At 32.3% G+C, this 14,225-nt stretch overlaps 1 protein-coding gene across 2 annotated transcripts in view; it reads left to right on the top strand.

Annotated features, from left to right (window-relative positions):
• Positions 1 to 14,225, top strand: part of LOC118193475 (sodium-dependent proline transporter-like) — a 409,418-nt gene that overhangs the window by 16,149 nt on the left and 379,044 nt on the right. Inside the window, exon 1 of one of the 2 annotated variants that reach the window (XM_085816655.1) lies at positions 3,565 to 3,737. The exons of the other annotated variant lie outside the window; for it this stretch is intronic. The gene's annotated coding sequence lies outside the window, so the exon portion shown is untranslated. Of the gene's footprint in view, positions 1 to 3,564; positions 3,738 to 14,225 lie in introns of those variants that run through there. 2 annotated transcript variants of the gene reach the window in all.

The raw sequence follows: 14,225 nt of genomic DNA, 5'->3' as shown, positions 1-14,225 counted from the left end.
ACAGACGAAGAGCCTGATTCTGCAAAACTCGTTGAAGTGTCGAGACAACGATGTTTTCGATGACCTCCTGAATAGCTGTTTGGAGCTCAACAATGGTTTTGGGGGTTATTTGAGTAAGCTTTGTCTTTAATATTGCCCCACAAAAATGAGCCACAAGGGTTGAGATCAGGAGAATATGGCGGCAAAGCGAGTGACCTCTTAGTTCATCCAAAGCCGGAATGCGCTCTTCAAAGTGCTCCTCCAGGACTTCAGACACTCTATTAGTCCGATGCGGTAGCGATCCATCCTCCGTGAACCGTATCGTTTCGAAATATGAATCACCGTAGATAATAGGGATAACATAATTTTCTATAGTTTTGACATAAAATTCAGCAGTCACCGTGCCTGCAATGAATATCGCACCGATTAATCCGCGACTTGACATTGAACGCCAAACAGTTGCCCGTTTGTGATGGACGGACTTCTCGATATCGAAATGGGGATTTTCACTCCACCAAATACAGTATTTCTGCTTATTGACGTAACTATCCAAATAAAAATGGCTTCGTAGGTAAACTAAATCATATTAACATCGAATTCTTGTTCGTCAATCATATCGACAATAGTGATGGCGAAACAAACATTTTGTTCAATGGCAATGACGCTCAGTGGTTGATGAATTTGGATTTTGTACGGAAAGACTGCAGGTCTTGAACAACAATTTATTTCAAAGTCTCCCGGTTGATTCTGAGCTGTTGTGAAGTTTGTCTGATTGATATCTTTGGGCTATTTTGAAACACAATTCGATTTTTCTCGATATTTTTAGGCGTTTTCACGCTTGCTCGACGATCAACATTGTCAATAATGTCATCACAAACACTACAAAATTCTAATCAGATTTTTTATTGTTATAACACTCGTGCCGGTTTTCTTCAGCTTGTACTCAGTCGCAAATTTCCTTTGAGCCATAATCGGGCTTTTATTGCTGGAATAGTAGGTAAGCCTTGACTATGAATATACGCTCAGAAACTCTGTATTTCGATATTTGCAGCGAGAAAGGAACTAAACAACAATACGAGTGCGCATGCTCAAACAAATTGTCAACATGCCTTGCATTCAAACGGCAAATTTTAACTGAATTTTGCAATGGTTCAAATGTTATCAAGTTTTTTTTTTTTTTTTTTATTTAACAGAATAATTGTCACGCTGTACATATATATTAAGAGTAAGTTCAAAAGGAGCACAATTTTCTCTTATCCTATCTGAGGAAAAAGGTGTAGGGTGGGGAATATTAAAAAGGTCTTAAAAGTGTAAATTTAGTGTAGTGAAATATGCCCATCTAAAGCGTTTTGTACAGGATGTTAAAACTTGTAAAAACGGTGGTTAAATCATTAAAATTAATGCATGTTGATTACTTTTATAATAGATGTTGAAACACAAAATAATAGAAGCTTGTAATGATGGTAGATTTTAAAAATTTATTTTTAGTTAAGAATTTTGTGGCTACAAATTATTTAGAACAACGTCCCGCTTGTTCCAAAACGTAACATTTGCATTTTTGATACTATTGCGGTAAGAAGAAAGCAGCGTGGCAGCGTTTTAGTGGCAACAGAAACTGAAGCGAAGTGCGTAGCTATCTAATATGGAAGTTTGTTTAAGAGAAAGATTTCGGTTTAGAAAATTTCGAATTAACTGCGTCATCATTGTTATGTAAAGAAGGGAAAGGGGAATTATTCAAATTAAAATGAGGAATAAAGGGGCTATTACAAAACTATAAGTTTGTCTTTATGTGTGTAATATATAACATATTCCTCCTTCAAAAAGAAAAAAAAAGCTTAGTGACAGAAAAGGCGTTAAAGCATTAGCAAGTAGAGATAAAATTTTGTTCTAAATATTTTTTTAATTAATTAAAAAAATTTGGATGTAATATTTTGGACAATAAATGAAAGTTTAAGGCTCTGTGTTTCAATATTCAGTCTAATTTAAAAAAGTTCTTGTCAATTCTACTTCTTGGAGGGAGGTTTTTAAAACTTTTGCAAAAAAATCACAGTTAAACAAATTTTATATACACATTACTTATTCTGAATAATCATAAATTTCAAAATTAACCAATAAATCTGAAATAAATAGGTCTCAAAATTTTATACCATATTAATTTTCAAATTTGTAACTGATATTTTAACATTATAAATGTTATATTCTTATTGAAATTATGGCTGCCTTGTTATTATTTCATTTGTAACTCTTTATTTTACACAAAACTGGAAGCCTCTATTGGCCAGGGAATGCTCAGGAACTTACTTAAAAAGGCCTCGGTTCTTTTATAAGGTAACTGGCCTTTGTGAAGTCTACTAAACATTCCATCAAATATTAAAAATATACAACTCCACTCCGTTATAATAATAATAATATTAATGTTAATAATAATAATTCTATATAAAAAATTGCATTTTTTCCTAAAATGGAGATTTATATTTCTATTGTACGAGGACAGTAAAAGGAATGGTTGTACATAGGTAAAAACAGGCCTCTGGTTTTAAACCAATACTTCCTTTAACGTACTATATCATATTTACATACAATTATTTATCAGTTATGCTTTATAAAATTATTAATTAGTTGTAACATTCATTTACCAAAATTAAAAAATATTTTTTTATGAAAATTACATTACTCATATAAATTTTATGACAATAATTTAGTTTCTTAAAATTTGAGTTCTTTTATGTGTTAATTGTAATAATATTTAATATCAGAACAAATTTGCTGCATTATACTCAAAAAATAATTTTATATTCGTTTCATGTACTAATAGACAAAATTCCTTTATTCATTTTTTACATTTACCTCATTCTTAAAATAATTAAAAATTCTTAAATTTCAAATTATAAAATAGTGATTTTGACCTTAAAATAATTCCAAAAATTCTTAATAATAATTTTAAAAGTTTTACAGTAATTCAAAAATGTAATTATTAATCATATTAAGATTCAAAAACTTCCCTCAATAAAATTTAAAAAGTTTAATTCAAAATAATTCTTTAAATTAAAATTTTTAATACCATAAAATTTTTTTAAAAAAACATAAAAATAAACCATGCTGTCTGTAAGGTTATCTGATTTTGACTAGGTTTCAAAACTGACGAAGGCAAATGGCTACATTTTATTCTTGAAGTCAAAGAACTTTTTGTTGTGCTATTTAATGGAAAAGTACCCCTTTTTTGTACACACATTGGCACATTACTGTTACTTCTTACCGCACATTTTTATTAATTGTCATCTGGCTGTGAGTAAGAGAAACGCACATTATTATGTACTTCCTTTAAGCTTACATAAGCAAACTTAAATCTATATATACATCTGTAACTGTAATATGTAACTTCAATATTCCTAGGTACAAAAATCTATTATCAACATCACCCATATGCTTTTCTCTCTGGAAAAGTTATTTCCCTTCCGAGCACACGAGCTCTGCACAAACAACACCAGGCCGGCGATGATGGTAGTGACGTATAAGCGTGACGTCACACAACCATGCGCCTCTCCGTAGCACGTGGATGCAACCGGTTAAAACGCGAATAGTTCTATCATCTTGTAGGCTTCTCAAAAAGTAGTCTGTCCGCCTTTAAAGATATTTATTTCAATCTTCAAACTATTATTACGTACATAATCCCTTTTAACGACTTTTAATACGCACTTGCAGAAATCCCGCAAATAATCGAGCGGATTCATTTTTTTTCGAAGTGGAAAATAACTAACGTAAGTTTTTTTGTTTTGTTTTGTTTTACTGCTTTGCAGAGTGTTTATATTAATGATTCATCTTCTTTCGTTTTGTTTTCATCACATGAAAAAAAGATATGGGTCAATCGTCTGCAAAAAGTTACTCGTGAGTTTAGAAATTGTAACTATGTATAATCATAATACTGAGTAGAGTTACTTGCGATGTAAATGGTTTTGTATGTATTCTCTGCGCAGTTGTGTTTGTTTTATTTGTACGCGTCATTTGCTTACGACGTAGAAGTATGAGAAATTCTTTTTGTTATTGTTGATGGTTTTTTTTTTTTTTTTTTTTTTTTTTTTTTTAAAGAATTAACAATGGTTTCTATGGTATGAAATTATTAGAATTTGTTTAGGGTAGAGGAGAAATATTTTTGTGAATCATTTTATTTGTTTTAAATATATAAAGATGTTTTAGTTAGCGAATTTATTTTATTTTTGCGACTTAAATTTCTTTTACATTTGGACTTTAATTACATGCCATGAATTGCTTTCATATTTATGTAAAATTTGAATTTATATTCCGCGAGTACACACAAATTAGGTGTATTTTATTTTCATAGTAAAATTTCCAGCGGATTGCTTGAAAGATGTTAAATTCTATATACATGATACTATATTTTCTTACCAATTTTTTTCCATTTACCTGTTGTTATTGCTTAAAATTTAAATTTCACGTTAAAATGTCTGAAATATCAATTTTATGTTTGGTGACGACTGCTGTTTCGTTAACAGAAAAACTTACTTTAGTCATAAAATTTTATCATTATTGACGTTCAAATGCTAAATACTAAACGCGATATTATGTTCCATAACTTGGATTTTTTTAATTTTTCGCTTTGTGAATTTACATATGTAAATTTTAAAAGCGATTCTGTGTTAGAATATATAGCACATAATGTTCGAAATATTTTTTCTTAATTACAGTTATTATGTGATTCATATAAATCGTCGATTTCTGTCATTTGATTTGAAATATTTTTAATATTATTTCAATTAATTTTAATAATACTGAAATATTAAAATAAATTGAAATAATATTAAAAATAATATTGAAATATTAAAATAAATATTTAGGTTTTTGTTAAGCAGTAAAGTTGTAACTTGAAGAGTGAAAAGGATCTTATGATATGTTGAATGACAACACACCTAAAACTATTATTTGCTAGAAATTGTGGAAAATAAGTTAAAGAATTTATGCCTTATGTATTGGCATTGCTTGCTGTGTCGCCTGGAAGATAAATGGCTCGTAATTTTATGGAATGTAACGTTAACAGTACAAAAAAGTTTTGAGTATTACTGAAAATGTTTACAGCTAGTAGAATAGTGTCGTTGTGATTAACTTCCACCAATTTGAAATTATATCAACGAAATATAAATTTCAATAAACCTTTTTCGAGCGTGGGGATATCACATCATTAACATATTTTACACTCGTATGGGAAATCACTGTTCAAATTCTGTTCCAAACATGGTTTGTAGTGCTGACTGAACATACACTATTCTAAAGATATTTATTTTTCCGTTAGTTATAGTGTGTTACTTTTGTTTTGAGTAGTGATTTAATTTACGTAATCTAATGAAATTCTTCCTCAATTTAAACTGCTTTAAAATACGGGAAAATTAGTAATAATATTTTTTTTTTTTTTTTTTTTGTTAATTATATTTCTTCTTCTTCTTTCCAGTATTTTTTTAACTTCCTTTGGATTAGTTGTATTTTTGAGTTAACCATGGACGTCATGCCCAATATTATCCTGATTAATCGGGTGTCGTTTGTACATTGCATTTCATTAAGAGTAATTTTTTTTAATACTGCGTTTTACATTCGTGTGCAAAATTAAGCGATTTTACAAATTATGTCTATTTTTAGGGAAAGGAAAAGCATTGAATCAAAGCTACAATTACGCCGCCAAGGACTTATGCAAATATTCAGAGTCGAATACGTAAGCATACACGTATGTGTGTGTATGGAGCTGTAATTGTGGAAGGAATATAAGCGCATGAAGATTGTTTTCGCGCTTTATGTGCTCGTACTTCACAACATTCGCAGTGCTTCTCGAAAGAGTTAGATAAATTTTATAAGATAAAATGAGTAGCTACGAACATATGGATTAGAAACGAAATGGAGAATCATCGGTAGACATGGAGGTAGGCCAATCAGAAGCGCAGGTGGCTACGTAACGCAGGGTAACGTCCAGTTTCATCTGCAATTTGTGGAAGCAGTTGAAGCAAACTGGATCCGTATTGAGAAAACCTGTATAGGGTCGACCAAGATCCATAATAACGAATAAGGATTGTTATTTGGCACTTTCAGCGTGGCCACAAAGAACTGCTACAGCCTCAGCGCTCCCACATAAACCAACGCCAATGGAACCCGAGTTAAGCAGTCTGCAGTTGACTGAAGGCTTTAATGAGATAGGGTTGTATGCCAAAAGACCAGCTGTTTGCGTCCGCTGACTGCAACACCCAACAGAGCGCGTTTAACATGGTGCAGACATGAGCCTTGGACCAGACTTCAGTGGAGCACTGTGCCTATTACAGATCAGTCGAGACTCAGCCTGGACTCTTGATTGTCGGTATATTTGGAGAATGCCTGGAACACGGTACCGCCCGTCCCTCATCAGAGAAAAGGATTATTACGGTGGTGGAGGTGTAATGGTTTGGGAGGCATTATGTTGGATGAGCGCAAACCCCTGCATGTATTTGACAAAGGCTCCTTGATTGCTAGGGTAGAAAGAGGAGATCTTAGTGCCCTTTGTTCGACTTTTCCGGGGCGCAATTGGTCCTGGGTTCTTGTTAACGGACGACAACATTTGGCCGCATAAGGCTCAGAATATCGACGATAATCTGGAAAGAGAAAATATTCTTTGCATGATTGACCAGCCAGATTAATTTATATTTAAATCATAATACAGAGAATATGTATTCATGTTATGATTCAATTAACATTGCAAATATCTATTTAATTCGGCAACAAATGATATAGAAATATTTAAATGGAAATTTCTGAAGAATTTTCTGTAATAATTCAGATTCACGTTAGTAAATAAATAAAAACGTCTTTGTCAGGGATTAGACATTCAACCTATTCGTATTTTAAAGAGTCTATAATTTTTTTCTCGAATATGCCTTGATCTTTTATAATTTTTATACAGATATCACTTCAATAAGTAATTTTTACTAAATATTTTAAACCTCGCTAATCTGAAGAGTTCTGGATTTTAGCAATTCCACGTTATCAAATACACCATGTAATAAGACTAAAGTCATAAATTTTCGGATTTTTTTGTTATTGTATGTATTCAGGCATTAAAAAATTTAAGATAGGAATTCTGCAAAATATTTAATGAAATATATTTTTTATTTCACAAATAGCCTCATTCACCAGCCTCAATGCCTGTGACCTTGGTATAATTTTTTTTCCCTCGTCAGTCTCTTCTCTTAGCTGTCTACGTATTCAACACAATTTGAATTATGACATAATCATTTGACCTTTCCATAACTGGTTCATTTTTATAATTGCAGTCCACTTAAAAAAATCTACTAAAAGCAATTAAGATAAATAAATACAAGCAAAAAAAAAAAAAAAAAAAAAAAAAAAGATGTGAAGTATAAAACAAAGAAATATCTGAAAATAGGCAACAAGATTGGCAAGCAAGTGTGTCGCGCTTTTTACTTCCTTGTACAAAGTAAAAAGGACATATCGTAATCGCGAAAAGTTTCAGGCAGCATATTTCAACGAAAATATCCATTTTTACCGCTTTCGAATGCCATTTAACGATGATTTTGCGTGATATCTGTACGTAAGGACAGAATAAAAGACTCTTTTCCTCCCAAAAAATTATAAAACTGCTTTAAAATGAATTCTGAAAAGAATTTTGTTTTGTTTGCTTAATTTCTTTTATACATAATTCTAGCTTTATTATAGTATTTGAATGGAACATGTGGCAACGATTAGATAATTCTTTAAATGATATAAATTTTGTGCATTCTGAGAGTCATGCGGTGTACACATCAGATTTTTTTATTGGATATTACGCAATGAGGTGTTAATAACGCCATATTACGGTAAAAATATTGCTGAAAGAACTGTCGGGTTTTCACGATTAATTTATTTTAAGTTAAGTAAGCTGTATTTTTCTATTTTTTTATACATAAGGATAAAATACTTCCAAGAAAAAAAATATTTTCATAAGGAACTGTACAACAGTAATCTTATATCCGCAGGTAATATATTCTAAAATTTTCACCATTAATAACGAAAGCTTTATTAAATAGGATATTCGCATATGTAAATGTAACTCAATTTAGCTTATGAATTATGCAGAGTTAAGATATTACCAGTATTAAAGAAATGTTAAAAATAACGGCATATGATACTTCTCACTGTACTATACATTATCTACTCTACTTATAAATTACATAAAACAAAATGTATTTTATGTTATTTATGAAAGCGTGAAATTCGGATATTTTATGCTAATCCAGAAAACAAGAATTAGAAATGAAGAAATGCAGTTTCTACTGTATAATATAGCATATTATTTAAGACGCTGACAAATGTAAGAATTACTTATTTTCCTTAATATTTGGTAGTATCCAAGCGCTTAAGCGTCACCTCAGTTACATTATAGGGATCCTATTATTGGAATTGAAAACTGTTAAGAATCGCGCTGAGATAATGTGACGCAGATTAAAATATGAAGAATGTTAAAAAGGCAAATGAAAGCAAATTAAAACGGAAAATGATCGGTACAGAAAAATAAAAAATACTAAATACTGCTTGATCGTTCAGAGCCGAGATTCCCAGCCAACATTATTTATGTATATCAAACCGGAGTGTGAGCTCAGAATTAGAACTTTCATATAACCTGAGAATGACTTATGGTTCATAGTAACTACACCGGTTTTCAAAAGTTAAGCAACAAACAGAAAACTGATGATAACTCAATGAAAACTATGCAAGCAAATTGGACAAAATTTGGTGACAACATTAACTATACCACTATATATAAAAACATAAGAAAATATTATACAGAATATTTACATTTTATGATACCAACAGGAACAAAAAATCTCCTAAATACGGACATGCAAATTAATTGCAAAAAAGTTCTCAGTAGTGAGTATGAGCAACCTGAAGAGCAATATCCTTCTGACAGCGATGTCTCTTGTTTTGTATGATGTTGTCAACGAGTTGCATGAATAGCAATTCCCACTAATATATAAAGCAGTTCTAAATCAACCTAAGGTTTGGAGCCTCTCGAGAGTCCCATATATGGTCAGTAGGATAATGGTCGGAAGAGTGTTGGCCATTTTATTTAGACTACAGTTCTTCTTTCAGATATTGGTGCACAAAGCAAGCAGTGGGAGGGCGTTCATTAGTTGCTTACAAAATGAAGGCACTGCCAGTTGTGGTTGAATACGGATGATCTACAGGATCAAGTATGTCGTTTCTGTACTTCTCACAGCATTGAGAGTTCTTGTGGCAGTACATGCACATTTGTGAGCCTACCTAAACATACTACTCCAGTACAGATATCCTTTTCCGTATGTTAGAAGATAGACTGTTTACTCTTCTCCATATGTAGACACATCGAGAATCACCCTGTAAAAGCAAAGTGGGACTCATCAGGGAACAGAACAGATCACTGATTTTGGGTCCAGTTTACATGACTACGTGCTTATATAAAATATGTGTGTAAGGTATGGTGTCACTAAGGTGGCAGCCCCTAAAAGCGATCAGTATTTATGAGAAAATAAGTATATATTGGTATTGAACATACCTCTCTAAAGCAACCACCCGCAAAGAAAAAATTCTGGATCTGTGGCTAATTTAAACGCTTCCTTCGGTGGCAGGAGGTAAGCCGCACGCTCAGAGCCAGTCGCCTAGCACGCACATCTCTTTCTTATAGCCGTCTGCGTACTATCGTAGCTTATATTGTTCTTCCTGTAGCAAAATCAAGCACGGATTTGAGCTGAGCTGGAGTTCAGTCCTGTTGCGACATGCACTAAGTCTCAAATAAATCGCAAATGCAAGTGGTAACTCTTGGCCTGCTTCTGGTAGATCTTCGAGAGGCTGAACCATTAGTTAGAAATTGGTTTCACAACCGACTTACCACGGAATGGTCGACAGTTAGTCATCTTGCATCGTCGGACTGGCATTGACGTACTTCTAATCGGCCAATGGCTCTATAGCGATGCTGCTGGCAGATGTAGCTTCGAACTCATTTTTACACTTTGGCTGTCTCGAAATTGTTTAATATAGCCTCATTCACTGAATAGCAATTGCTTCTTAAACATCTTGTTTCACGCTGTAACTTATTTATGTAAAGTGATAGCAGCTCTACTCTTTTTCATAATGCCACACAATGCAACTTTCTTTTATTTGTAACATATCTAAGTTTTAAGAATTTCTAACTGCTTTTAGCCGATTTATAATGGTCTTTTTTTTTCAATTTTTCGCTTAACTTTTGAAAACCAGAGTGTATTTTTTCCTGTTCAGTTATATCCGTGTGAAACGAGGCGAAAGGTGAATCAAAAAATAGTACTGCGTTTGTTTGAGCTGTTGTGCTTTATGTTACTATTTCTGGTCTGTATGTTACCACCTCCGTCGAAACAGAACCGGAACGTCTGCAGAATGCTGAGAGAGTGCTATTCATTCTAAGACGTGTTAAATGGATATCGAATATTCTTCATGCCATGTGGAAGTTATGCATATTATAGTCCAGTTAATAACAAGTGTCTTTCCTTGTACATTATTGGTACTTACCAAAACATTTCAGTGCAGGTTGTGAATATTCAATATCGCTAATATAACTTTATATCTTTCGAACAGTGACTAAATTATGATAATGTTATTTGTGTATTCTTACATTGCCTCCCGAATTAATATTATTAGTCCAAAGGGATTTCAGTCCCGAAGGACTATTGCTTTCGTTTTGGCATTTTGCGTCGGACTCATAAACGTCGGTTCACTTTTCAAACTGTTGCCACAAAATGTTAGAGTCCTGCATTATATTTGAAGAAATTAAATAATGAAAAATCTGCATAAATGATTGTCTATTTCTCGCATTGTGATAAAACAATGGTACATAGAGCCATCGAATTTTGAATGACGAAATCCTACTGCGAATATGGGCATCTGAAATCCCAAATTTGGAATTTGTTTTATTATAGATATTATATTTTGTAAAACTTTAACGAATTTTTGATTTACAAAACTCAATGCTTTAAAAGCGAGAAATGGCAACGTTATATAGAAAAAAAAATACTTTTATCTCCAGCTCGCGAGACTGTGTATATTGGAAATTCTAAAGATATGCTTAATTTAACATTATTTTGCGATATTGCTCTTGAACTGAATTTTATGGTTTAAGTGCAAAGAACATGATATTTAATAAATAAAGGTAACACTCAAAACGTTAAAAAAACGCCCCTTTGGACGTAATTTAAAATCTGAAAAATTTCAGTTTTTTTTTTTTTTTTTTTTTTTTTTTTTTTTTTTTTTTTTTTTGTTACAGCATATCGTTTGAACTTGTCCTTGAAAGTATAACAGTTTTTGTGCTTTTGGAAACGTATTAGTGGTTTGTTCTGAAAACCCCTATTATTTACAATACAGCTATAGAATTGTCATTAGAAGTCAAATCGATTAAGCCACTTTTTTTTTAGTTTTTAAAAACATTTTTGTGTAAAGCACCTGATAGACTTATAACTTTTTATACTCGTTATAAATTTCCCAATAATAAAGATTAGCGCTCCTACATGACAAAGGTTTGTTGAGCATCGAGTCATAAATAATTTATTTTACAAAGCAATCTGATTAATTTCATGCTGTAATGTAAGCCGTTGCAATAATATCGTTAAAACGCAAAGTAAATACTTTGTTAATAACGACATATTTTTTTATCATTGTTTCATCATAAAAAGTCATTATCATTTTTTCATCATTAAAAGAAAAGTAATTACCCATTTCGCTATGTATTAAATTACCAGCCGCATGCACATTTGACCAAATATTGAAGGATATAATGGGTCTTGGAAATTTAATCAGGAGTAATAGCTTATTGAGATTTGTGTATCGGACAAATTATCAAAATTATCTTCAATTTTTATTCAGAATACAAAATTAAGATCTGAGGCAATCGACAGGTAATTTTTGATATTAATGTTATTCAAAGACTCATCAGGCTATTTTCTCAGAGAAGCCTTTAGAAAATTTCATTTTAAACAGAACAGTAACAGTAAAAGCATTAATGATGAAATTTCAACTTATGTTTCCAGCAACATTCTAGCAGTGTTGTGCAATAGTGTGTTAATTGTAGCAGTATTTGATGTGCTGTTGTCCGTTACAGAATTGTAATATATAAACGTGGCTTAGAACATTCTAGAACGGGCTGAGTATGTTTCAGTGCTTAGGAAAATTAGAAACACAAATATTTGACATACTATTGTATGTTTTAGAATTGTTACATGTAGACGTGATTTAGAACGTTCCAAACACATTCATAAAACGCGTAGAATATTCTGTAAATGCTCTTGTGCCAGTTGAATTAACTCGTTTCCCACCTCATACACTTTCTTTTGCTCTGTCGTTGTGATTCGTGAGTAGTCCCGGGTATTGAAGAATCATGGACTGTGAAAGCACGACTGGTTCTGTTGAGTTATCATCACACTTCTGAAGTTCTGTGAATTTCTGTTGTATTTTTCCCATGTGAGTATTTAATATTGTTGCGTGAACGCTGATAATCTCTCGTCACGGTATTTGAATCTTTTGCGTCGGCCACTTCAAACACTTTCTGTACTGACTAGTATTTGCTAAAGTATTGCTAAAATAAAGTCGGTTTCTTCTAACCTCCTGTAACAAATGACAAACCTTTTCAGTTACATGATTGATTATGTGATGTTGCCACATTGTACAGGATGTTTGGAATGCTTCCAGTGCAGTCAGTAATTTTTCATAGAAGGGTTTCATTTTCGCATTTAAAGTATGATTTTTGTTTTTACTTTTTCGTATATATTCAAAAGTATGTTTATTTTATGCCTTGTATCCTTATTTCATATATGATTTAAATTTATGCGGTCTTTAATAACTCATATTAGTATTATTTCTGTCGCTGTATGCTTTGGCTCTTCAATGATTCATGTTCTTTATTCGTTCAAATTGGTATTTCTATGACTTTATAGAATTTCGTGACAGTTAAGCTTAACTTAAACATTATCCTATCATTTCTTAGATTCACGTAATATGCATTCGCTCAAAGCAGAAGGTTACGCAAATTAAATCACACACGAGAGAGTTTAAAAGGTTGTGAGGATTAATGTAACTCATGTTTTGTGGAGAAAGGAATGGCTTTCTATTTTTGAGAGTTAGCGCCGACTTTTTGTTTAGAGTTAGTCGGTCGGAAGCTGTATCGATTTCCTTTATCGTTTGATGCTAAGCATCTAATGTACCGTGATTAGCTAAACTGTGCAGTGGCGCATAATGAGTAAAACCCTATAAAGTATTTTCTCCCTTCTTTCTGTATCCTTTATGGTGTAACGATAGCACACTCGGCGTGTATTCGAGAGGTCCAGGTTTGAGTCCCGGATAGGGCATTGCATATTTTTCATGTCCACTGCTTCAAAATAACTTAATGACTACAATGGCGTCCGAACTAAAAGGGTGGTGGATGATGATACTTCACCACCAAGATTTGGAGATTGGGATCCCTAATCCCCAGTCACCCTTTGAAAGGTATTTTCTCCCTCCTTTCAGCATGCCTTCGTGGTGTAACGGTAGCACACTCGGCGCGTATTCGAGAGGCCAGATTCGAATCTCGGCGAGGGCATTTCTCATTTTTCTTTTACTCCTGCTTCAAAAAAATACCTAATGTCTCTACAACTGTATGTCTTTTTGAGAGGAATTGATTTTCATAATTTTAAAGGTGTATTTAAAGTTAATGTCAAATGTATTTAATGTCGATTAGAATAGTAATTTACGTTTAGTTTGTAAATTCAGACTTTAGTTAGCCGACCATTAGTGAAACCTCCGCTTATGTAAGTTGATTGTGGTTAAAATGACGCGAATATTATTGGAAGTAAATCTTAGAATGCCATTAGATGGACATAGTAACCATCAAGTAGTAGACTTACAATTTGAATTGCATTTTTTAGTATTTGTTTGATTTCCTTTGGTATTGCATATATTTCGGCATTTTTATGCATATATTTGACATTCATATAACAACATAACCGGATTAAAATTATGAAATTGATTTAAAATATTATTATCTAAATCAGCGTTTCTTAAACTGTCGTGGAACCTGCAGCAGGGGGTCGCCAAAAATTTAGCAGTTTTGATATTTCTTTAACTTATTATAATAATTTTACAATTACCAAATATTTTTACTCAATGTACCTGAAAATAGATAAAGACAATACAGACAAAGAAAAAAGGAAACGTTTCGACGCATTCTTTTTATAATAGAA

The sequence above is a fragment of the Stegodyphus dumicola genome, chromosome 5 (genome assembly GCF_044657685.1).
Source record: "Stegodyphus dumicola isolate Sdum_Otavi_A_Nest chromosome 5, ASM4465768v1".
In the NCBI taxonomy this organism is placed as follows: Eukaryota; Metazoa; Arthropoda; class Arachnida; order Araneae; family Eresidae; genus Stegodyphus; species Stegodyphus dumicola.
The sequence above is the reverse complement of the archived record's forward strand: the minus strand, read 5'-3'. Positions and strand labels throughout refer to the sequence as shown.